This window comes from Bombina bombina, chromosome 5, assembly GCF_027579735.1.
Source record: "Bombina bombina isolate aBomBom1 chromosome 5, aBomBom1.pri, whole genome shotgun sequence".
NCBI lineage: Eukaryota > Metazoa > Chordata > Amphibia > Anura > Bombinatoridae > Bombina > Bombina bombina.
Genome location: NC_069503.1, coordinates 41,657,537 through 41,685,276, shown reverse-complemented (window position 1 = coordinate 41,685,276; position 27,740 = coordinate 41,657,537).

Below are 27,740 nucleotides of genomic sequence, written 5' to 3'. Positions count from 1 at the left end.
AGGCTGATCTCTACACTAAAGCTAAAATTAACCCTGCAAGCTCCCTACAAGCTACCTAATTAACCCCTTCACTGCTAGCCATAATATATGTGTGATGTGCAGCGGCATTTAGCAGCCTTCTAATTACCAAAAAGCAACGCCAAAGTCATATATGTCTGCTATTTCTGAATAAAAGGGGATCCCAGAGAAGCATTTACAACAATTTGTGCCATAATTGCACAAGCTGTTTATAAATAATTTCAGTGAGAAACCTAAAGTTTTTGAAAATATTTGTGAAAAAGTGAACGATTTTTTTTATTTGATCGCATTTGGCGGTGAAATGGTGGCATGAAATATACCAAAATGGGCCTAGATCAATACTTTGGGATGTCTTCTAAAAAAATATAATTTATGCTTACCTGATAAATTCCTTTCTCCTGTAGTGTAGTCAGTCCACGGGTCATCCATTACTTATGGGATATTAACTCCTCCCTAACAGGAAGTGCAAGAGGATCACCCAAGCAGAGCTGCTATATAGCTCCTCCCCTCTACGTCATACCCAGTGATTCGACCGAAAACCAAACGAGAAAGGAGAAACTATAGGGTGCAGTGGTGACTGGAGTATAATTTAAAATTTAGACCTGCCATAAAAAACAGGGCGGGCCGTGGACTGACTACACTACAGGAGAAAGGAATTTATCAGGTAAGCATAAATTTTGTTTTCTCCTGTTAAGTGTAGTCAGTCCACGGGTCATCCATTACTTATGGGATACCAATACCAAAGCTAAAAGTACATGGATGACGGGAGGGACAGGCAGGCTCTTTACACAGAAGGAACCACTGCCCGAAGAACCTTTCTCCCAAAAACAGCCTCCGAAGAAGCAAAAGTGTCAAATTTGTAAAATTTGGAAAAAGTGTGAAGTGAAGACCAAGTTGCAGCCTTGCAAATCTGTTCAACAGAGGCCTCATTCTTAAAGGCCCAAGTGGAAGCCACAGCTCTAGTAGAATGAGCTGTAATTCTTTCAGGAGGCTGCTGTCCAGCAGTCTCATAGGCTAAACGTATTATGCTACGAAGCCAAAAAGAAAGAGAGGTGGCCGAAGCCTTTTGACCTCTCCTCTGTCCAGAATACACGACAAATAGGGAAGAAGTTTGTCGAAAATCTTTAGTTGCCTGTAAATAATATTTCAGGGCACGGACAACGTCCAGATTGTGCAGAAGTCGTTCCTTCTTTGAAGAAGGGTTAGGACACAATGATGGAACAACAATCTCTTGATTGATATTCCTGTTGGTAACTACCTTAGGTAAGAACCCAGGTTTAGTACGCAGAACTACCTTGTCTGAATGGAAAATCAGATAAGGGGAATCACAATGTAAGGCCGATAACTCAGAGACTCCTCGAGCCGAGGAAATAGCCATTAAAAATAGAACTTTCCAAGATAATAGTTTGATATCAATGGAATGAAGGGGTTCAAACGGAACACCCTGTAAAACGTTAAGAACTAAGTTTAAGCTCCATGGTGGAGTAACAGTTTTAAACACAGGCTTAATCCTGGCCAAAGCCTGACAAAAAGCCTGAACGTCTGGAACTTATGACAGATGTTTGTGTAAAAGAATGGACAAAGCTGAGATCTGTCCCTTTAATGAACTAGTGGATAAGCCCTTTTCTAAACCTTCTTGTAGAAAAGACAATATCCTAGGAATCCTAACCTTACTCCATGAGTAACTCTTGGATTCGCACCAATGCAAGTATTTGCGCCATATTTTATGGTAAATTTTCCTGGTGACAGGCTTCCTAGCCTGTATTAAAGTATCAATCACTGATTCCGAGAATCCACGCTTTGATAGAATTAAGCGTTCAATCTCCAAGCAGTCAGCTTCAGAGAAATTAGATTTGGATGTTTGAAAGGACCTCGCAGCAGAAGGTCTTGTCTCAGAGGTAGAGACCATGGTGGACAGGACGACATGTCCACTAGGTCTGCATACCAGGTCCTGCGTGGCCACGCAGGCGCTATTAGAATCACCGATGCTCTCAGCTGTTTGATCCTGGCAATCAATCGAGGAAGCAACGGGAAAGGTGGAAACACATAAGCCATGTTGAAGGCCCAAGGTGCTGTCAGAGCATCTATCAGCACCGCTCCCGGGTCCCTGGACCTGGATCCGTAACGAGGAAGTTTGGCGTTCTGGCGAGACGCCATGAGATCCAGATCTGGTTTGCCCCAACGCCGAAGTATTTGGGCAAAAACCTCCGGATGAAGTCCCCACTCCCCCGGATGAAAAGTCTGACGACTTAGAAAATCCGCTTCCCAGTTCTCCACGCCTGGGATGTGGATCGCTGATAGGTGGCAAGAGTGAGACTCTGCCCAGAGAATTATCTTTGAGACTTCCATCATCGCTAGGGAACTCCTTGTCCCTCCCTGATGGTTGATGTAAGCCACAGTCGTGATGTTGTCCGACTGAAACCTGATGAACCTCAGAGTTGCTAACTGAGGCCAAGCCAGAAGAGCATTGAAAACTGCTCTCAATTCCAGAATGTTTATGGGAAGGAGACTCTCCTCCTGAGACCAAGTTCCCTGAGTCTTCAGGGAGTTCCAGACGGCGCCCCAACCTATCAGGCTGGCGTCTGTTGTTACAATCGTCCAATCTGGTCTGCTGAAGGGCATCCCCTTGGACAGATGTGGCCGAGAAAGCCACCATAGAAGAGAATTTCTCGTCTCCTGATCCAAAGTCAGCATAGGGGACAAATCTGAGTAATCCCCATTCCACTGGCTCAGCATGCACAATTGCAGCGGTCTGAGATGCAGGCGTGCAAAGGGTACTATGTCCATTGCCGCTACCATTAAGCCTATTACCTCCATACATTGAGCCACTGACGGGTGCGGAATGGAATGAAGGACACGGCAAGCATTTAGAAGTGTTGTTAACCTGTCTTCTGTCAGGTAAATTTTCATTTCTACAGAATCTATAAGAGTCCCTAAGAAGGGAACTCTTGTGAGTGGCAATAGAGAACTCTTTCCTTCGTTCACTTTCCACCCATGTGACCTTAGAAATGCCAGTACAAACTCTGTATGAGACTTGGCAGTTTGGAGACTTGACGCTTGGATCAGAATGTCGTCTAGGTACGGAGCTACCGATATTCCTTGCGGTCTTAGTACCGCCAGAAGAGAGCCCAGAACCTTTGTAAAGATTCTTGGGGCAGTAGCCAACCCGAAGGGAAGAGCTACAAACTGGTAATGCCTGTCTAGGAAGGCAAATCTTAGGTACCGGTAATGATCTTTGTGAATCGGTATGTGCAGGTAGGCATCCTTTAAATCCACTGTGGTCATGTATTGACCCTTTTGGATCATGGGTAAGATTGTCCGAATAGTTTCCATTTTGAACGATGGAACTCTTAGGAATTTGTTTAGGATCTTTAAATCTAAGATTGGTCTGAAGGTTCCTTCTTTCTTGGGAACCACAAACAGATTTGAGTAAAACCCTTGTCCGTGTTCCGACCGTGGAACCGGGTGGATCACTCCCATTAGTAAAAGGTCTTGTACACAGCGTAGAAACGCCTCTTTCTTTATCTGGTTTGTTGACAACCTTGAAAGATGAAATCTCCCTTTTGGAGGAGAAGCTTTGAAGTCCAGAAGATATCCCTGAGATATGATCTCTAACGCCCAGGGATCCTGGACATCTCTTGCCCAAGCCTGGGCGAAGAGAGAAAGTCTGCCCCCTACTAGATCCGTTTCCGGATTGGGGGCCCTCACTTCATGCTGTCTTAGGGGCAGCAGCAGGTTTTCTGGCCTGCTTGCCCTTGTTCCAGGTCTGGTTAGGTTTCCAGCCCTGTCTGAATCTAGCAACAGAACCTTCCTGTTTTGAAGCGGAGGAAGTTGATGCTGCTCCTGCCTTGTAGTTACGAAACGCACGAAAATTAGACTGTCTAGCCCTTGGTTTGGCTCTGTCTTGAGGCAGGGCATGGCCCTTACCTCCAGTAATGTCAGCGATAATTTCTTTCAAACCGGGCCCGAATAATGTCTGCCCTTTGAAAGGTATGTTAAGCAATTTAGATTTAGAAGTCACATCGGCTGATCAGGATTTTAGCCACAGCGCTCTGCGCGCCTGAATGGCGAATCCGGAATTCTTAGCCGTAAGTTTAGTTAGATGTACTACAGCATCAGAAATAAATGAATTAGCTAGCTTAAGGGCTTTAAGCTTGTCTGTAATCTCATCCACTGTAGCTGATTCAAGGGTCTCTTCCAGAGACTCAAACCAGAATGCCGCCGCAGCCGTGACAGGCGCAATGCATGCGAGTGGTTGTAATATAAAACCTTGTTGAGTAAACATTTTCTTAAGGTAACCCTCTAACTTTTTATCCATTGGATCTGAAAAGGCACAGCTATCCTCCACCGGGATAGTGGTACGCTTAGCCAAAGTAGAAACTGCTCCCTCCACCTTAGGGACCGTCTGCCATAAGTCCCGTGTGGTGGCGTCTATTGGAAACATTTTTCTAAATATAGGAGGGGGTGAAAAGGGTACACCGGGCCTATCCCACTCCTTGGTAATAATCTCTGTAAGCCTCTTAGGTATAGGAAAGACGTCAGTACACGCCGGTACCGCATAGTATCTATCCAGCATACATAATTTCTCCGGGATTGCAACCGTGTTGCAATCATTCAGAGCCGCTAATACCTCCCCTAATTGTACACGGAGGTTCTCAAGCTTAAATTTAAAATTTGAAATGTCTGAATCCAGTCTATTTGGATCAGATCCGTCACCTACAGAATGAAGCTCACCGTCTTCATGCTCTGCCACTTGTGACGCAGTATCAGACATGGCTCTAACATTATCGGCGTACTCTGTTCTCACCCCAGAGTGGTCGCGTTTACCTCTAATGTCTGGCAATTTAGATAAAAACTTCAGTCATAACATTGGCCATGTCCTGTAAAGTGATTTGTAATGACCGCCCTGATGTACTTGGCGCCACAATATCACGCACCTCCCGAGCGGGAGATGCAGGTACTGACACGTGAGAAGAGTTAGTCGGCATAACTTTCCCCTCGATGTCTGGTGAAATTTTCTTGACATGTACAGATTGTCTTTTATTTAAAGTAGCATCAATGCAATTAGTACACAAATTTCTATTGGGCTCCACATTGGTCTTAGAACATATTGCACAAAGAGATTCCTCTGTGTCAGACATGTTTAAACAAACTAGCAATTAGACTAGCAAGCTTGGAAAATACTTTTCAAACAATTTTTCAAGTAATATAAAAAACGTTACTGTGCCTTTAAGAAGCACACAAAAACTGTCACAGTTGAAATAACAAATAACCGGATTAGTTATAGCAAACAATTTTTTACAGTAAATGAATTGTTTTAGCAAAGGAATGCACCCACTAGCAATTGGATGATTAACCCCTTAATACCGGAAAAACGTATAACAGTAAAATATAAACTTTTTAATCACAGTCAATACACAGTCTCACAGGTCTGCTGTGAGTGATTACCTCCCTCAAAACTAGTTTTGGAGACCCCTGAGCTCTGTAGAGACGTCCTGGATCATGCAGGGAGAATAAGGAGATTTGTGACTGAATTTCTACTGCGTAGAAAAGCGCCAAAATAGGCCCCTCCCACTCATAATACAACAGTGAGGAAGCTGAATAAACTGACTTTATTTAAAATAAACGATAGCCAAGTGGAAAATAATGCCCAAAAATTTTTTCACCAAGTACCTCAGAGAAAAAAACGATTAACCTGCCAGAAAAACGTTTTAATATATGAAATGATATTAAAAAGCCTGTTGCTAATCGCTCTCACTGCAGAAAGGCTATAAGATATATGTATTACAGTATGTTCTTAGTGAAGTGCCATTCCCCAGAAATACCTCAGTGCCAACATACATACATAACAGCCTGATACCAGTTGCTACTACTGCATTTAAGGCTGTACTTACATTTTAACGGTATTAGCAGTATTTTCTCAGTCAATTCCATTCCTTAGAAAATAATATACTGCAACATACCTCTTTGCAGGTAAACCCTGCCCGCTGTCCCCTGTTCTGAAGTTACCCCGCTCCTCAGAAGGTCGAGAACAGCAAATGGATCTTAGTTACGTCCGCTAAGATCATACACAAACTCAGGCAGATTCTTCTTCTAATGCTGCCTGAGAAAAAATCAACACACTCCGGTGCCGTTTAAAATAACAAACTTTTGATTGAAGAAATAAAACTAAGTTTTAATAACCACTGTCCTCTCACACATCCTATCGATTAGTTAGGTGCAAGAGAATGACTGGGTATGACGTAGAGGGGAGGAGCTATATAGCAGCTCTGCTTGGGTGATCCTCTTGCACTTCCTGTTAGGGAGGAGTTAATATCCCATAAGTAATGGATGACCCGTGGACTGACTACACTTAACAGGAGAAATATATATACATGTAAACGGATATTCAGGGATTCCTGACAGATATCAGTGTCCCAATGTAACTAGCGCTAATTTTGAAAAAAAGTGGTTCGGAAATAGCAAAGTGCTTCTTGTATTTATTGCCCTATAACTTGCAAAAAAGCAAAGGACATGTAAACATTGGGTATTTCTAAACTCAGAACAAAATTTAGAAACTATTTAGCATGGGTGTTTTTTGATGGTTGTAGATGTGTAACAGATTTTGGGGGTCAAAGTTTGAAAAAAATGGTTTTTTTTTCATTTTTTCCTCATATTTTATAATTTTTTTTATAGTAAATTATAAGATATGATAAAAAATAATGGTATCTTTAGAAAGTCCATTTAATGGCGAGAAAACATAATTTATGTAAGAACTTACTTGATAAATTCATTTCTTTCATATTAGCAAGAGTCCATGAGCTAGTGACGTATGGGATATACATTCCTACCAGGAGGGGCAAAGTTTCCAAAACCTCAAAATGCCTATAAATACACCCCTCACCACACCCACAATTCAGTTTAACGAATAGCCAAGAAGTGGGGTGATAAAAAAGTGCGAAAGCATATAAAATAAGGAATTGGAATAATTGTGCTTTATACAAAATCATAACCACCACAAAAAAAGGGCGGGCCTCATGGACTCTTGCTAATATGAAAGAAATGAATTTATCAGGTAAGTTCTTACATAAATTATGTTTTCTTTCATGTAATTAGCAAGAGTCCATGAGCTAGTGACGTATGGGATAATGACTACCCAAGATGTGGATCTTTCCACACAAGAGTCACTAGAGAGGGAGGGACAAAATAAAGACAGCCAATTCCTGCTGAAAATAATCCACACCCAAAATAAAGTTTAATGAAAAACATAAGCAGAAGATTCAAACTGAAACCGCTGCCTGAAGTACTTTTCTACCAAAAACTGCTTCAGAAGAAGAAAATACATCAAAATGGTAGAATTTAGTAAAAGTATGCAAAGAGGACCAAGTTGCTGCTTTGCAAATCTGATCAACCGAAGCTTCATTCCTAAACGCCCAGGAAGTAGAAACTGACCTAGTAGAATGAGCTGTAATTCTCTGAGGCGGAGTTTTACCCGACTCAACATAGGCAAGATGAATTAAAGATTTCAACCAAGATGCCAAAGAAATGGCAGAAGCTTTCTGGCCTTTTCTAGAACCGGAAAAGATAACAAATAGACTAGAAGTCTTTCGGAAAGATTTAGTAGCTTCAACATAATATTTCAAAGCTCTAACAACATCCAAAGAATGCAACGATTTCTCCTTAGAATTCTTAGGATTTGGACATAATGAAGGAACCACAATTTCTCTACTAATGTTGTTGGAATTCACAACTTTAGGTAAAAATTCAAAAGAAGTTCGCAACACCGCCTTATCCTGATGAAAAATCAGAAAAGGAGACTCACAAGAAAGAGCAGATAATTCAGAAACTCTTCTGGCAGAAGAGATGGCCAAAAGGAACAAAACTTTCCAAGAAAGTAATTTAATGTCCAATGAATGCATAGGTTCAAACGGAGGAGCTTGAAGAGCTCCCAGAACCAAATTCAAACTCCAAGGAGGAGAAATTGACTTAATGACAGGTTTTATACGAACCAAAGCTTGTACAAAACAATGAATATCAGGAAGAATAGCAATCTTTCTGTGAAAAAGAACAGAAAGAGCAGAGATTTGTCCTTTCAAGGAACTTGCGGACAAACCCTTATCTAAACCATCCTGAAGAAACTGTAAAATTCTCGGTATTCTAAAAGAATGCCAAGAAAAATGATGAGAAAGACACCAAGAAATATAAGTCTTCCAGACTCTATAATATATCTCTCTAGATACAGATTTACGAGCCTGTAACATAGTATTAATCATGCAAAGAAAAAACACACCAGCGTCTAAAATAGGCTGTAATACCCAAGGAACACAGAGTCAATATATAGAAAAAGGTAAATATTTATTACTGGACTATATACATAACAATATAGGAATTAAAAGACTTGGTAGTTCTCACTATGTTAAAAGAACTAAAATGTATTCAGGTTGGCCAACCTTAAATTCTGTTATTACAACAGTAGGAATATCTATAAGAGCATATATAAAACATAAAAAAGCTTCATATAAAAGCTATCTAACGCATAAAAGAAATAGAATTTAGCAGCACTCAACTATAAATAGCGATAAAATAAATGTGGCATAAAACAAATACAGAAACTGTATGGATATGGGAACAGTGCACGGAGCACTGATAAACCTTGTTTAAAATATATAACATCCACTACTATTTGTGGGTAAAATCAAATTATAGATAGGAGCAGTCTTGGAATAAAAGTCTATAAGTCTGTATTACCAATGTTCATATGGCATATAACATCAGTGAATAACAAACGGGTTGAATATATAAGTTCAGGTTAACCTGTATAATGTGCAGCTGAGAGGTACCTTTGACATATTCTTTATATATTATCCAGTTCTGATCTTCTAATGTAGAAACACTGTATTGCCTCTAATAGAAGCTAGGCATGGGGTTCCTTCAAATTTCTCCGAAGATAGCCGATCTTGAAGCCGGTTTGAACTCCTCGGCGTTCTCCCGCTGTGAGCCTGCAGAGTGCGCGCCTTCTCCTGAAGGGGCTCTGATTGGTCCTGGTTGTTTTTGGGGGAGTTACCGCTCTCGATGAGGATACCGGCTCTACGGCTGAAGTTGCAAGTGATATCGAGTGATATCCAGGACGTCTTATGCTTCCTCAGCAATCTCCTTAGGTTGGAAAAGTGTAGCAGCAACGCGTTTCAACTGAGAGAACTCAGTCTTTGTCAAGCTGCTTTTCCTTAGCTCTATGGGGTTTTAATAACCCCTAAGTATTCACTATTAAGCGGACAACAATTATTCAATTTACAATTTACAAAAGTTGCAACATTCATCTCTCCTATCTTTCTCTACCTTCCACTGATTTCCTCTATAATTATGATGTGTATAGTTATGATGTGTATAATTATCAAAATTTTGTTCATTAGACTGATTATAATGTTCTGGCTTATAATGAAACCTTCTTCTATAGTCATTATTTCTATTTCTGTTATAATTAACTGTCTGCCATTCTGGTCTCAAATTTGGTCTATATTCCCTATTACCTCTATGGGCATCGAGAGTGTTACTGTGCTGGGAGTGTTTATTCTCTGAATTGTAAACATCTTGCTTGTCATAATTTTGATTTTGTTGGGTTCGAACACTACTATTTCCTTTTGTATCTTTCTGATGTAGGATCCTAGGATTTTCTATATTTCTTGGTTTGTAATAATAATTATTATAATCATTATAATCCACTACCTCTTCTCTCTCTCTATGGTTAGTTTGACTGTTAGTCTCTGTTTTATTATAGTTATTCACTCGTCTCCATTTATGACTGATATAAGACTCACTATTAGGGTTTTTTTCATGACTTTCATAATCTTCTCTGTCTCTCTCGAATTTATTTAATTTAATTTTTATTAGTTCATCCTTAGTATCTTTCATTAGTTTTTTCAGAGATTCTTCCCTTCTTTTATATTCCTCTAACTCTTTAAAATTTTCTAGTTTTGTTTCTAAATCATTTATTTCATTATGAGGCCAAATGGATATTCGAACTCCAAACATTAAAACCAGAAGGGTTAAATCTAGATTTCAATCTTAATTGTTTTTTAAACTCCTGAATTAAAATACCCACTATTCAGAGTCATGACTTTTGTCCCCCTATTTATTTATTTAATTTATTTGATTTTATTTATTAAAAGCCGCTTTCTTAACATTCGTATTAAGTCTATATTAACTACCTCTTGATATATTAATTATTAGCGCTCTAAAATAGATACGATCACATCTATGCTTTAATATAAATTCTATTAAATATTTTATTACTGCGCTATTCTTACCATAGCTAGTCACTTTTTATTAAAGCGAGTTACAATCAGTCTGATTAACACTTATATAAGTTAAAATTTTTATATGTATAATAAATTCTTTTATGTATAAATTCCCATTTTTATTAAATAGACTTGGTTTTTCTACTATTCTAGCCAGAAGAAATAGTTTCATAGTATCAGATAATTCTCCTGTGACATGCACTTACTAATTACTATGTTGCAACTTTTGTAAATTGTAAATTGAATAATTGTTGTCCGCTTAATAGTGAATACTTAGGGGTTATTTAAACCCCATAGAGCTAAGGAAAAGCAGCTTGACAAAGACTGAGTTCTCTCAGTTGAAACGCGTTGCTGCTACACTTTTCCAACCTAAGGAGATTGCTGAGGAAGCATAAGACGTCCTGGATATCACTCGATATCACTTGCAACTTCAGCCGTAGAGCCGGTATCCTCATCGAGAGCGGTAACTCCCCCAAAAACAACCAGGACCAATCAGAGCCCCTTCAGGAGAAGGCGCGCACTCTGCAGGCTCACAGCGGGAGAACGCCGAGGAGTTCAAACCGGCTTCAAGATCGGCTATCTTCGGAGAAATTTGAAGGAACCCCATGCCTAGCTTCTATTAGAGGCAATACAGTGTTTCTACATTAGAAGATCAGAACTGGATAATATATAAAGAATACGTCAAAGGTACCTCTCAGCTGCACATTATACAGGTTAACCTGAACTTATATATTCAACCCGTTTGTTATTCACTGATGTTATATGCCATATGAACATTGGTAATACAGACTTATAGACTTTTATTCCAAGACTGCTCCTATCTATAATTTGATTTTACCCACAAATAGTAGTGGATGTTATATATTTTAAACAAGGTTTATCAGTGCTCCGTGCACTGTTCCCATATCCATACAGTTTCTGTATTTGTTTTATGCCACATTTATTTTATCGCTATTTATAGTTGAGTGCTGCTAAATTCTATTTCTTTTATGCGTTAGATAGCTTTTATATGAAGCTTTTTTATGTTTTATATATGCTCTTATAGATATTCCTACTGTTGTAATAACAGAATTTAAGGTTGGCCAACCTGAATACATTTTAGTTCTTTTAACATAGTGAGAACTACCAAGTCTTTTAATTCCTATATTGTTATGTATATAGTCCAGTAATAAATATTTACCTTTTTCTATATATTGACTCTGTGTTCCTTGGGTATTACAGCCTATTTTAGGCGCTGGTGTGTTTTTTCTTTGCATGCTTACTCCTTCTTTGGGACCTTTAGAGGAAGTCCTTTTTAAACTCACTAGCCTTACCCTCTTTTTCTAGCGCAGTCTATCACCACATTTCTTTGATAACATAGTATTAATCACAGAGTCAGAGAAACCTCTTTGACCAAGAATCAAGCGTTCAATCTCCATACCTTTAAATTTAAGGATTTCAGATCCTGATGGAAAAAAGGACCTTGTGACAGAAGGTCTGGTCTTAACGGAAGAGTCCACGGTTGGCAAGAGGCCATCCGGACAAGATCCGCATACCAAAACCTGTGAGGCCATGCCGGAGCTACCAGCAGAACAAACGAGCATTCCTTCAGAATCTTGGAGATTACTCTTGGAAGAAGAACTAGAGGCGGAAAGATATAGGCAGGATGATACTTCCAAGGAAGTGATAATGCATCCACTGCCTCCGCCTGAGGATCCCGGGATCTGGACAGATACCCGGGAAGTTTCTTGTTTAGATGGGACGCCATCAGATCTATTTCTGGAAGTTCCCACATTTGAACAATCTGAAGAAATACCTCTGGGTGAAGAGACCATTCGCCCGGATGCAACGTTTGGCGACTGAGATAATCCGCTTCCCAATTGTCTATACCTGGGATATGAACCGCAGAGATTAGACAGGAGCTGGATTCCGCCCAAACCAAAATTCGAGATACTTCTTTCATAGCCAGAGGACTGTGAGTCCCTCCTTGATGATTGATGTATGCCACAGTTGTGACATTGTCTGTCTGAAAACAAATGAACGATTCTCTCTTCAGAAGAGGCCAAAACTGAAGAGCTCTGAAAATTGCACGGAGTTCCAAAATATTGATCGGTAATCTCACCTCCTGAGATTCCCAAACTCCTTGTGCCGTCAGAGATCCCCACACAGCTCCCCAACCTGTGAGACTTGCATCTGTTGAAATTACAGTCCAGGTCGGAAGCACAAAAGAAGCCCCCTGAATTAAACGATGGTGATCTGTCCACCATGTTAGAGAGTGTCGAACAATCGGTTTTAAAGATATTAATTGAGATATCTTTGTGTAATCCTTGCACCATTGATTCAGCATACAGAGCTGAAGAGGTCGCATGTGAAAACGAGCAAAGGGGATCGCGTCCGATGCAGCAGTCATAAGACCTAGAATTTCCATGCATAAGGCTACCGAAGGGAATGATTGTGACTGAAGGTTTCGACAAGCTGCAATCAATTTTAGACGTCTCTTGTCTGTTAAAGACAGAGTCATGGACACTGAATCCATCTGGAAACCCAGAAAGGTTACCCTTGTCTGAGGAATCAATGAACTTTTTGGTAAATTGATCCTCCAACCATGATCTTGAAGAAACAACACAAGTCGATTCGTATGAGATTCTGCTAAATGTAAAGACTGAGCAAGTACCAAGATATCGTCCAAATAAGGAAATACCACAATACCCTGTTCTCTGATTACAGACAGAAGGGCACCGAGAACCTTTGTAAAAATTCTTGGAGCTGTAGCTAGCCCAAACGGCAGAGCGACTGGTAATGCTTGTCCAGAAAAGAGAATCTCAGGAACTGATAATGATCTGGATGAATCGGAATATGCAGATATGCATCCTGTAAATCTATTGTGGACATATAATTCCCTTGCTGAACAAAAGGCAAGATAGTCCTTACAGATACCATCTTGAACGTTGGTATCCTTACATAACGATTCAATATTTTTAGATCCAGAACTGGTCTGAAGGAATTCTCCTTCTTTGGTACAATGAAGAGATTTGAATAAAACCCCATCCCCTGTTCCGGAACTGGAACTGGCATAATTACTCCAGTCAACTCTAGATCTGAAACACAATTCAGAAATGCTTGAGCTTTTACTGGATTTACTGGGACACGGGAAAGAAAAAATCTCTTTGCAGGAGGTCTCATCTTGAAACCAATTCTGTACCCTTCTGAAACAATGTTCTGAATCCAAAGATTGTGAACAGAATTGATCCAAATTTCCTTGAAAAAACGTAACCTGCCCCCTACCAGCTGAGCTGGAATGAGGGCCGCACCTTCATGTGGACTTAGAAGCAGGCTTTGCCTTTCTAGCTGGCTTGGATTTATTCCAGACTGGAGATGGTTTCCAAACTGAAACTGCTCCTGAGGATGAAGGATCAGGCTTTTGTTCTTTGTTGAAACGAAAGGAACGAAAATGATTATTAGCCCTGTTTTTACCTTTAGATTTTTTATCCTTTGGTAAAAAAGTTCCTTTCCCACCAGTAACAGTTGAAATAATAGAATCCAACTGAGAACCAAATAATTTGTTACCCTGGAAAGAAATAGAAAGTAGAGTTGATTTAGAAGCCATATCAGCATTCCAAGTTTTAAGCCATAAAGCTCTTCTAGCTAAAATAGCTAGAGACATAAACCTGACATCAACTCTGATAATATCAAAAATGGCATCACAGATAAAATTATTAGCATGCTGAAGAAGAATAATAATATCATGAGAATCATGATGTGTTACTTGTTGCGCTAAAGTTTCCAACCAAAAAGTTGAAGCTGCAGCAACATCAGCCAAAGATATAGCAGGTCTAAGAAGATTACCTGAACACAGATAAGCTTTTCTTAGAAAGGATTCAATTTTCCTATCTAAAGGATCCTTAAACGAAGTACCATCTGACGTAGGAATAGTAGTACGTTTAGCAAGGGTAGAAATAGCCCCATCAACCTTAGGGATTTTGTCCCAAAATTCTAATCTGTCAGATGGTACAGGATATAATTGCTTAAAACGTTTAGAAGGAGTAAATGAATTACCCAATTTATCCCATTCTTTGGAAATTACTGCAGAAATAGCATTAGGAACAGGAAAAACTTCTGGAATAACCACAGGAGCTTTAAATACCTTATCCAAACGTTTAGAATTAGTATCAAGAGGACCAGAATCCTCTATTTCTAAAGCAATTAGTACTTCTTTAAGTAAAGAACGAATAAATTCCATTTTAAATAAATATGAAGATTTATCAGCATCAACCTCTGAGACAGAATCCTCTGAACCAGAAGAGTCATCAGAATCAGAATGATGATGTTCATTTAAAAATTCATCTGTAGGGAGAGAAGTTTTAAAAGATTTTTTACGTTTACTAGAAGGAGAAATAACAGACATAGCCTTCTTTATGGATTCAGAAACAAAATCTCTTATGTTATCAGGAACATTCTGCACCTTAGATGTTGAAGGAACTGCAACAGGCAATGGTACTTTAATAAAGGAAATATTATCTGCATTAACAAGTTTGTCATGACAATCAATACAAACAACAGCCGGAGGAATAGCTACCAAAAGTTTACAGCAGATACACTTAGCTTTGGTAGATCCAGCACTAGACAGCGATTTTCCTGTAGTATCTTCTGACTCAGATGCAACGTGAGACATCTTGCAATATGTAAGAGAAAAAACAACATATAAAGCAAAATTGATCAAATTCCAGGAATGGGAAAGAATGCCAAAGAACAAGCTTCTAGCAACCAGAAGCAATAAAAAATGAGACTTAAATAATGTGGAGACAAAAGCGACGCCCATATTTTTTAGCGCCAAATCAGACGCCCACATTATTTGGCGCCTAAATGCTTTTGGCGACAAAAATGACGCCACATCCGGAACGCCGACATCTTTGGCGCAAAATAACGTCAAAAAAATTACGCAATTTCCGGCGACACGTATGACGCCGGAAACGGAAAAGAATTTTTGCGCCAAAAAAGTCCGCGCCAAGAATGACACAATAAAATGAAGCATTTTCAGCCCCCGCGAGCCTAACAGCCCACAGGGAAAAAAGAGTCAAATTTTTGAAGGTAAGAAAAAAATGATTAATTCAAATGCATTATCCCAAATATGAAACTGACTGTCTGAAAAATAAGGAAAGTTGAACATTCTGAGTCAAGGCAAATAAATGTTTGAATACATATATTTAGAACTTTATAAACAAAGTGCCCAACCATAGCTTAGAGTGTCACAGAAAATAAGATTTACTTACCCCAGGACACTCATCTACATGTTTGTAGAAAGCCAAACCAGTACTGAAACGAGAATCAGCAGAGGTAATGGTATATATAAGAGTATATCGTCGATCTGAAAAGGGAGGTAAGAGATGAATCTCTACGACCGATAACAGAGAACCTATGAAATAGACCCCGTAGAAGGAGATCACTGCATTCAAATAGGCAATACTCTCTTCACATCCCTCTGACATTCACTGCACGCTGAGAGGAAAACCGGGCTCCAACTTGCTGCGGAGCGCATATCAACGTAGAATCTAGCACAAACTTACTTCACCACCTCCATCGGAGGCAAAGTTTGTAAAACTGAATTGTGGGTGTGGTGAGGGGTGTATTTATAGGCATTTTGAGGTTTTGGAAACTTTGCCCCTCCTGGTAGGAATGTATATCCCATACGTCACTAGCTCATGGACTCTTGCTAATTACATGAAAGAAAAACGGTATATAATGTGTGAGTACAGTAAATGAGTAAGAGGAAAATTACAGCTAAACACAAACACCACAGAAATGTAAAAATAGCCCTGGTCCCAAACGGTCAACAAACGGAAAAGTGCTCTGGTCACTAAGGGGTTAATTACTTCATTAGAGGTTATCTCCTCCTGTTGCTCCCTTTACAACTTTGGGGTTTGTATATTTGCCAAAATTTGTCTTAACTTGCTAGATCTATTTTATCTTTAGAATAAAGATCTTAAAAATATTGTAGAACAAAATTGTTCATTTGGTTCATTTTAGTAATTCTACCTACTGGTCTTAATGGCTTCAATCATAAACTTCTTTTTTTGAGATTTAGTAAGATTAGCCAGGTATTTCCCTGCTTTCCCTCCGTAGTAAAAGAACCTAGTTCTAAGGATGTCTTGCGCTGATCTTTGCGTTAGAAAGGTTTCTATTTCCCCTTTTAGCTTGCTGATATAAATTCCAAAATTTTGATGAGGGAGTCACTAACATATGTGTTGTAAGCATTACATAATTCGTTAGCTAGTTGAGAATCCCTCATTGTCATTTTTCTTTTTTGAATAACTAGATAGGCCTTAATCTCACCCCTGATCACAGCCTTGAAAGATTCCCAAAGTGTTTCTGTCTGTATTGACCGGAAAAATGTATTTGAAAAAATTATTTCCATTTTATTTTCAGCCAGGCGTTAAAATGTAACATTATCCCCTTAAGGACCAAGGCCATTTTTCAATTTCTTTCCCTTAAGGAACCAGGGCTATTTTTACATTTCTGCGGTGTTTGTGTTTAGCTGTAATTTTCCTCTTACTCATTTACTGTACCCACACATTATATACAGTTTTTCTCATCAATAAATGGACTTTCTAAAGATACCATTACTTTCATCATATCTTATAATTTACAATAATTTTTTTTATAAAATATGAGGAAAAAATGGAAATAAAACACACTTTTTCTAACTTTGACCCCCAAAATCTGTTACTTGTCCTGAGTTTAGAAATACCCAATGTTTACATGTTCTTTGCTTTTTTTGCAAGTTATAGGGCCATAAATACAAGTAGCACTTTGCTATTTCAAAACCACTTTTTTTCAAAATTAGCGCTAGTTACATTGGAACCCTGATATCTGTCAGGAATCCCTGAATAGCCATTGACATGTATATATTTTTTTTTTAGAAGACATCCCAAAGTATTGATCTAGGCCCATTTTGGTATATTTCATGCCACCATTTCACCGCCAAATGCGATCAAATAAAAAAAAAAAGTTCACTTTTTCACAAACTTTAGGTTTCTCACAGAAATTATTTACAAACAGCTTGTGCAATTATAGCATAAATGGTTGTAAATGCTTCTCTGGGATCCCCTTTGTTCAGAAATAGCAGACTTATATGGCTTTGGCGTTGCTTTTGGGTAATTAGAAGGCTGCTAAATGCCACTGCGCACCACACGTGTGTTATGCCCAGCAGTGAAGGGGTTAATTAGGGCGCATGTAGGGAGCTTGTAGAGATAATTTTAGCTTAAGTGTAGTGTAGTAGACAACCCAAAGTATTGATCTAGGCCAATTTTGGTATATTTAATGCCACCATTTCACCGCCAAATGCGATCAAATTTAAAAAAATCTTGAATTTTTTCGCAATTTTAGGTTTCTCACTGAAATTATTTACAAACAGCTTGTGCAATTATGGCACAAATGGTTGTAAATGCTTCTCTGGGATCTCCTTTGTTCAGAAATAGCAGACATATATGACTTTGGCGTTGCTTTCTGGTAATTAGAAGGCCGCTAAATGCTGCTGCGCATCACACGTGTATTATGGCTAGCAGTGAAGGGGTTTATTAGGTAGTTTGTAGGGAGCTTGCAGGGTTAATTTTAGCTTTAGTGTAGAGATCAGCCTCCCACTTGACACATCAGACCCCCTGATCCCTCCCAAACAGCTCCCTTCCCTCCCCCACCCCACAATTGTCCCCGCCATCTTAAGTACTGGCAGAAAGTCTGCCAGTACTAAAATAAAAGGTTTTTAATTTTTTGTGTGTGGCATATTTACATATGCTGTGGTGTAGCATCCCCCTTAGCCCCCAACCTCCCTGATCCCCCCCAAAACAGCTCTCTAACCCTCCCCATCTGCCTTATTGGGGGCCATCTTGGGTACTAGCAGCTGTCTGCCAGTACCCAGTTTGCAAAAAAAAAGTATTTTTTTCTGTTTTTATTTTTTTTTCTGTAGTGTAGCTTCCCCCCCCCACAGACCAACCCCCACCACCTGCCTGATCTTTTTTTTTTTTTATTCCTTTTTTTTAAAAATTTTACACCAACTTTTTCTGTAGTGTAGCGGTTCCCACCCGCTCCATCCCCGTGCACGCGCCCGCCCCCGCCCTTCCGTGCACACGTGCGTCCGTGCGCGCCCCCGGACATCTCCGCCCACGATCCCGCCCCCTCCACATCACCGATGGCCGCCACCGGCCTCCCACACAGGCTCCCACCCACCAACGATACCGGCCATCGATGTCCGGTGCAGAGAGGGCCACAGAGTGGCTCTCTCTGCATCGGATGGCCAAGGGGGGTTATATTGCAGGATGCCTCGATATCGAGGCATCACTGCAATAACCGGAAAGCGGCTGGAAGCAAGCAGGATCGCTTCCAGCCGCTTTAAACCCCTAATGTCGTACAGGGTACGTCGCTGGTCTTTTAAGACCAGGTTGTGTGCGACGTACCCTGTACGACACGCGTCGTTAAAGGGACACTGAACCCAAATTTTTCCTTTCGTGATTCAGATAGAGCATGCAATTTAAAGCAACTTTCTAATTTACTCCTATTATCAAATTTTCTTCATTCTCTTGGTATCTTTATTTGAAATGCAAGAATATAAGTTTAGATGCCGGCCCATTTTTGGTGAATAACTTGGGTTATTCTTGCTGATTGGTGGATAAATTCATCCACCAATAAAAAGTGCTGTCCAGAGTACTGAACCAAAAAAGAAGCTTAGATGCCTTCTTTCAAATAAAGATAGCAAGTGAACGAAGAAAAATTGATAATAGGAGTAAATTATAAAGTTGCTTAAAATTGCCTGCTCTATCTGAATCACAAAAGAAAAAATTTGGGTTCAGTGTCCCTTTAAGGGGTTAAAGAAAATGTGTAAGTGTTGAGCTAGATCAATCACTCAGTGCCACTCCTCAGTAACCATCCACAAGGTTACCAGGAAAATACAAAAAAATACAGAATAAAAAGGTGTGTGGAGGGCGCTAAAGCAAAATAAGATGCATCAGCGGAGTGTGAAAAAATAAGTGAAAAAATATATGATTTCTGACAAAAATGATATATAGTAATGTGTTTGGCAGGATATTTCCTACATTAAATTTTGTTATAAGTATAAAATAAAGTGACCGTTTGTTATTTTGTGTTGCAGTGTTCTCAATCAAATATTCTCAGGCAAGAATTATGTTATAAAAACAGAATTTATGCTTACCTGATAAATTACTTTCTCCAACTGTGTGTCCGGTCCACGGCGTCATCCATTACTTGTGGGATATTCTCCTCCCCTACAGGGAATGGCAAGGAGAGCACACAGCAAGAGCTGTCCATATAGTCCCCCCTCTGGCTCCGCCCCCCAGTCATTCGACTGACGGTTAGGAGAAAAAGGAGAAACTATAGGGTGCCGTGGTGACTGTAGTGTATAGAGAAATAAATTTTTCAAACCTGATTAAAAAACCAGGGCGGGCCGTGGACCGGACACACCGTTGGAGAAAGTAATTTATCAGGTACGCATTAATTCTGTTTTCTCCAACACTGGTGTGTCCGGTCCACGGCGTCATCCATTACTTGTGGGAACCAATACCAAAGCTTTAGGACACGGATGAAGGGAGGGAGCAAATCAGGTTACTTAAACAGAAGGCACCACGGCTTGCAAAACCTTTCTCCCAAAAATAGCCTCCGAAGAAGCATAAGTATCAAATTTGTAGAATTTGGCAAAAGTGTGCAGAGAAGACCAAGTCTCTGCCTTACATATCTGATCAACAGAAGCCTCGTTCTTGAAGGCTCATGGGAAGCCACAGCCCTAGTAGAGTGAGCAGTGATTCGTTCAGGAGGCTGCCATCCGGCAGTCTCATAAGTCAATCGGATAATACTTTTCCGCCCGAAAGAAAGAGAGGTAGCAGTAGCTTTTTGTCCTCTCCTCTTACCAGAGTAAATGACAAACAAAGATGAGGTTTGTCTAAAATCCTTTGTTGCTTCTAAATAGGACTTTAAAGCACGAACTACATCTAAATTGTGTAACAAACGTTCCTTCTTTGAAACTGGATTCGGACACAGAGAAGGAACAACTATTTCCTGGTTAACATTCTTGTTGGAACAACTTTCGGAGGAAAACCAGGCTTAGTACGCAAAACAACCTTATCTGAATGGAACACCAGTTAGGGTGAATCACACTGCAAAGCAGATAATTCAGAAACTCTTCTAGAAGAAATAGCAACTTTCCAAGATAGTAATTTGGTATCTATGAAATGTAAAGGTTCAAACGGAACCCCTTGAAGAACTGAAGGAACTAAATTTAGACTCCAAGGAGGAGTCATGGGTCTGTAAACAGGCTTGATTCTGACCAAAGCCTGTACAAAAGCTTGTACCTCTGGCACAGCTGCCAGTCGTTTGTGTAAAGCAGAAATCTGTCCTTTTAGAGAACTCACTGACAACCCTTTATCCAAACCTTCTTGGAGAAAGAAGAGAATCTTAGGAATTTAAATCTTACTCCAGGAGAATCCCTTGGATTCACACCAACAGATATATGTTTTCCATATTTTATGGTAAATCTTTCTAGTCACAGGTTTTCTGGCTTGAACCAGAGTATCTATCACTGAATTTGAAAACCCACGCTTGGATAAAATCAAGCGTTCAATTTCCAAGCAGTCAGCTGCAGAGAGACTAGATTTGGATGTTCGAATGGACCTTGTACTAGAAGATCCTGTCTCAAAGGTAGCTTCCATGGTGGAGCCGATGACATATTCACCAGGTCTGCATACCAAGTCCTGCGCGGCCAGAATCACAGAGGCCTTCTCCTGTTTGATCCTGGCTACGAGCCTGGGAAGGAGAGGGAGCGGTGGAAACGCATAAGCTAGGTTGAACGACCAAGGCGCCACTAATGCATCCACTAGAGTCGCCTTGGGATCCCTGGATCTGGGCCCGTAGCAAGGAACCTTGAAGTTCTGACGAGACGCCATCAGATCCATGTCTGGAATGCCCAATAATTGAGTCAACTGGGCAAAAACCTCTGGGTGGAGTTCCCACTCCCCTGGATGGAAAGTCTGACGACTCAGATAATCCGCCTCCCAGTTGTCTACTCCTGGGATGTGAATTGCAGATAGATGGCAGGAGTGATCCTCCGCCCATTTGATGATCTTGGATACCTCTCTCATCGCCAAGGAACTCTTTGTTTCTCCCTGATGGTTGATGTAAGCTACAGTCGTCATGTTGTCTGACTGGAATCTTATGAATCCGGCCTTCGCTAGTTGAGGCCAAGCCCGGAGAGCATTGAATATCGCTCTCAGTTCCAGGATGTTTATCGGGAGAAGAGACTCTTCCCGAGACCATAGACCCTGAGCTTTCAGGGAATCCCAGACCGCGCCCCAGCCTAATAGACTGGCGTCGGTCGTGACAATGACCCACTCTGGTCTGCGGAAACTCATTCCCTGAGACAGGTGATCCTGGGTCAACCACCAACGGAGTGAGTCTCTGGTCATCTGGTCTACTTGAATCTGTGGAGACAAGTCTGCATAGTCCCCATTCCACTGATTGAGCATGCACAGTTGTAATGGTCTTAGATGAATTAGAGCAAAAGGAACTATGTCCATTGCTGCAACCATCAATCCTACTACTTCCATGCACTGAGCTATGGAAGGCTGCAGAATAGAGTGAAGAACTTGACAAGCGTTTAGAAGCTTTGACTTTCTGACATCTGTCAGGAAGATCTTCATTTCTAAAGAATCTATTATTGTTCCCAAAAAGGGAACTCTTGTTGACGGAGACAGGGAACTCTTTTCTACGTTCACCTTCCACCCGTGAGATCTGAGAAAGGCTAGAACAATGTCTGTATGAGCCTTTGCCTTGGAAAGAGACAACGCTTGAATTAGAATGTCGTCTAGATAAGGTGCCGCTGCAATGCCCCTCGGTCTTAGAACCGCCAGAAGGGACCCTAGCACCCTTGTGAAAATTCTGGGAGCAGTGGCTAACCCGAATGGAAGAGCCACAAACTGATAATGTTTGTCCAGAAAGGCGAACCTTAGGAACTGATGATGATCTTTGTGGATAGGAATATGTAGGTACGCATCCTTTAAATCCACGGTAGTCATCTATTGACCCTCCTGGATTGTAATGGTTTCCATCTTGAACGATGGAACTCTGAGAAATTTGTTTAGAATCTTTAAATCCAGAATTGGTCTGAAAGTTCCCTCTTTTTTGGAAACTACAAACAGGTTTGAGTAAAACCCCTGACCTTGTTCCACAGTTGGAACTGAGTGTATCACTCCCACTTTACTATGGCTCCTACGCAGTGTAAGAATGCCTGTCTCTTCATCTGGTCTGAAGATAAGCGAGACATGTGGAACCTTCCCTTTGGAGGAAGTTCCTTTCTAGAAGATATCCCAAAGAGACTATTCTAGTGTCTAGGGATCCGGAACATCTCTTGCCCAAGCCTGAGCAAAAAGAGAGAGTCTGCCCCCTACTAGATCCGGTCCCGGATCGGGGTTACCCCTTCATGCTGTCTTGGTAGCAGAAGCAGGCTTTTTGGCCTGTTTACCCTAGTTCCAACCTTGCAATGTTTTCCATGCTGGTTTAGGTTGGGAAGTGTTGCCTTCTTGTCTGGAGGCCGCAGAGTTAGGAATTGGTCCGTTCCTGAAATTGTGAAAGGAACGAAAATTAGATTTGTTCTTAGCCTTAAAAGGCCTATCTTGTGGAAGGGCATGTCCCTTTCCACCAGTAATGTCAGAAATAATCTCTTTCAATTCCGGCCCGAATAGGGTCTTACTCTTGAAAGGAATATTAAGCAATTTATTCTTGGACGACACATTCGCCGACCAGGACTTTAGCCAAAGCGCTCTGCGCGCCACTATAGCAAACCCTGCACTTTTCGCCGCTAACTTAGCAATAGAAAAGCGGCATCCAAAATAAATGAATTAGCCAACTTAAGTGCGTGAATTCTGTCCATGACTTCATCATATGGAGTCTCCCTTTGAAGCGAATTTTCCAGTTCCTCAAACCCAAATACGCTGCGGTAGTGACAGGAATAATGCACGAGATTGGTTGAATAAGGAAGACCTGCTGAATAAATTCTTTTTTAACAGTCCTTCTAATCTTTTATTCATAGGATCTTTGAAAGCGCAACTGTTCAGAGCGGCAAGGAGAATGACTGGGGGGCGGAGCCAGAGGGGGGACTATATGGACAGCTCTTGCTGTGTGCTCTCCTTGCCATTCCCTGTAGGGGAGGAGAATAACCCACAAGTAATGGATGACGCCGTGGACCGGACACACCAATGTTGGAGAAAACATAATTTATGCTTACCTGATAAATTCCTTTCTTCTGTAGTGTGATCAGTCCACGGGTCATCATTACTTCTGGGATATTAACTGCTCCCCTACAGGAAGTGCAAGAGGATTCACCCAGCAGAGCTGCATATAGCTCCTCCCCTCTACGTCACTCCCAGTCATTCGACCAAGGACCAACGAGAAAGGAAAAGCCAAGGGTGAAGTGGTGACTGGAGTATAAATTAAAAAATATTTACCTGCCTTAAAAACAGGGCGGGCCGTGGACTGATCACACTACAGAAGAAAGGAATTTATCAGGTAAGCATAAATTATGTTTTCTTCTGTTAAGTGTGATCAGTCCACGGGTCATCATTACTTCTGGGATACCAATACCAAAGCAAAAGTACACGGATGACGGGAGGGATAGGCAGACTCTTTATACAGAAGGAACCACTGCCTGAAGAACCTTTCTCCCAAAAATAGCCTCCGATGAAGCAAAGGTGTCAAATTTGTAAAATTTGGAAAAAGTATGAAGCGAAGACCAAGTTGCAGCCTTGCAAATCTGTTCAACAGAGGCCTCATTCTTGAAGGCCCAAGTGGAAGCCACAGCTCTAGTAGAATGAGCTGTAATTCTTTCAGGGGGCTGCTGTCCAGCAGTCTCATAAGCTAAACGAATTATGCTACGAAGCCAAAAAGAAAGAGAGGTAGCGGAAGCTTTTTGACCTCTCCTCTGCCCAGAGTAAATGACAAACAGAGAAGACGTTTGTCGGAATTCCTTAGTTGCCTGCAAGTAAAATTTTAGAGCCCGGACTACATCCAGGTTGTGCAGTAGACGTTCCTTCTTTGAAGAAGGATTTGGGCATAAAGAAGGAACAACAATCTCTTGATTGATATTCCTGTTAGTAACTACCTTAGGTAAGAACCCAGGTTTAGTACGCAGGACTACCTTATCCGAATGAAAAATCAAATAAGGAGAATCACAATGTAAGGCTGATAATTCAGAGACTCTTCGAGCCGAGGAAATAGCCATTAAAAATAGAACTTTCCAAGATAACAACTTTATATCAATGGAATGAAGGGGTTCAAACGGAACGCCCTGTAAAACATTAAGAACAAGGTTTAAACTCCATGGTGGAGCAACAGTTTTAAACACAGGCTTAATCCTGGCCAAAGCCTGACAAAAAGCCTGGACGTCAGGAACTTCTGACAGACGTTTGTGTAACAGAATGGACAGAGCTGAGATCTGTCCCTTTAATGAACTAGCAGAAAAACCCTTTTCTAAACCTTCTTGTAGAAAAGACAATATCCTAGGAATCCTAACCTTACTCCAAGAGTAACCTTTGGATTCACACCAATGTAGGTATTTACGCCATATCTTATGGTAAATCTTTCTGGTAACAGGTTTCCTAGTCTGTATTAAGGTACTAATAACTGACTCAGAAAACCCACGTCTTGATAAAATTAAGCGTTCAATTTCCAAGCAGTCAGCTTCAGAGAAGTTAGATTTTGATGTTTGAAGGGACCCTGTATCAGAAGGTCCTGTTTCAGAGGTAGAGACCAAGGCGGACAGGATGACATGTCCACCAGGTCTGCATACCAAGTCCTGCGTGGCCACGCAGGTGCTATTAGAATCACTGATGCTCTCTCTTGTTTGATTCTGGCTATCAATCGAGGAAGCAACGGGAAGGGTGGAAACACGTAAGCCATCCTGAAGTCCCAAGGTGCTGTCAGAGCATCTATCAGGACTGCTCCTGGATCCCTGGATCTGGACCCGTAACGAGGAAGCTTGGCGTTCTGTCGAGACGCCATGAGATCTATCTCTGGTTTGCCCCAACGTCGAAGTATTTGGGCAAAGACCTCCGGATGAAGTTCCCACTCCCCCGGATGAAAAGTCTGACGACTTAAGAAATCCGCCTCCCAGTTCTCCACTCCCGGGATGTGGATTGCTGACAGGTGGTAAGAGTGAGACTCTGCCCAGCGAATTATCTTTGATACTTCCATCATAGCTAGGGAGCTTCTTGTCCCTCCCTGATGGTTGATGTAAGCTACAGTCGTGATGTTGTCCGACTGAAACCTGATGAACCCCCGAGTTGTCAACTGGGGCCAAGCCAGGAGGGCATTGAGAACTGCTCTCAATTCCAGAATGTTTATTGGCAGGAAACTCTCCTCCTGACTCCATAGTCCCTGAGCCTTCAGGGAATTCCAGACGGCACCCCAACCTAGAAGGCTGGCGTCTGTTGTTACAATTGTCCAGTCTGGTCTGCTGAATGGCATCCCCCTGGACAGGTGTGGCCGAGAAAGCCACCATAGAAGAGAATTTCTGGTCTCTTGATCCAGATTCAGAGAAGGGGATAAGTCTGAGTAATCCCCATTCCACTGACCTAGCATGCAAAGTTGCAGTGGTCTGAGGTGTAAGCGTGCAAAGGGTACTATGTCCATTGCCGCTACCATTAAGCCGATTACCTCCATACATTGAGCCACTGACGGGTGTTGAATGGAATGAAGAGTGCGGCAAGCACTTTGAAGTCTTGATAGCCTGTCCTCTGTCAGGTAAATCTTCATTTCTACAGAATCTATAAGAGTCCCCAGGAAGGGAACTCTTGTGAGTGGAACGAGTGAACTTTTCTTTTCGTTCACCTTCCATCCATGTGACCTTAGAAATGCCAGCACTAACTCTGTATGAGATTTGGCAGTTTGAAAGCTTGAAGCTTGTATCAGAATGTCGTCTAGGTATGGAGCTACCGAGATTCCCCGCGGTCTTAGTACCGCCAGAAGAGCACCCAGAACCTTTGTGAAGATTCTTGGCGCTGTAGCCAATCCGAATGGAAGAGCCACAAACTGGTAATGCCTGTCTAGGAAGGCAAACCTTAGGTACCGGTAATGATCTTTGTGAATCGGTATGTGCAGGTAAGCATCTTTTAAATCTACAGTGATCATGTACTGACCCTCTTGGATCATAGGTAAAATTGTCCGAATAGTCTCCATCTTGAACGATGGAACTCTTAGGAATTTGTTTAGGATCTTTAAGTCCAGGATTGGTCTGAAAGTTCCCTCTTTTTTGGGAACCACAAACAGATTTGAGTAAAACCCCTGTCCCTGTTCCGATCGTGGAACTGGATGGATTACTCCCATTAACAAGAGCTCTTGTACGCAGCGTAGAAAAGCCTCTTTCTTTGTCTGGATTGTTGACAATCTTGACAGATGAAATCTCTCTCTTGGAGGAGAGTATTTGAAGTCCAGAAGGTATCCCTGAGATATTATCTCTAGCGCCCAGGGATCCTGAACATCTCTTGCCCAAGCCTGGGCGAAGAGAGAAAGTCTGCCCCCCACTAGATCCGATCCCGGATCGGGGGCCCTCAATTCATGCTGTTTTGGGGGCAGCAGCAGGTTTCCTAGTCTGCTTGCCCTTGTTCCAGGACTGGTTAGGTTTCCAGCCTTGTCTGTAGCGAGCAACAGCTCCTTCCTGTTTTGGTGCAGAGGAAGTTGATGCTGCTCCTGCTTTGAAATTACGAAAGGAACGAAAACTAGACTGTCTAGTCTTGGCTTTGGCTTTGTCCTGAGGCAGGGCATGGCCTTTACCTCCTGTAATGTCAGCGATAATCTCTTTCAACCCGGGCCCGAATAAGGTCTGCCCTTTGAAAGGTATATTAAGCAATTTAGACTTAGAAGTAACATCAGCTGACCAGGATTTTAGCCACAGCGCCCTGCGTGCCTGAATGGCGAATCCTGAATTCTTCGCCGTAAGTTTAGTAAGATGTACTACGGCCTCCGAAATGAATGAATTAGCTAGTTTAAGGACTCTAAGCCTGTCCGTAATGTCGTCCAGAGTAGCTGAACCAATGTTCTCTTCCAGAGACTCAATCCAGAATGCCGCTGCAGCCGTGATCGGCGCAATGCATGCAAGGGGTTGCAATATAAAACCTTGTTGAACAAACATTTTCTTAAGGTAACCCTCTAACTTTTTATCCATTGGATCTGAAAAAGCACAGCTATCCTCCACCGGGATAGTGGTACGCTTAGCTAAAGTAGAAACTGCTCCCTCCACCTTAGGGACCGTTTGCCATAAGTCCCTTGTGGTGGCGTCTATTGGAAACATTTTTCTAAATATCGGAGGGGGTGAGAACGGCACACCGGGTCTATCCCACTCCTTAGTAACAATTTCAGTAAGTCTCTTAGGTATAGGAAAAACCTCAGTACTCGTCGGTACCGCAAAATATTTATCCAACC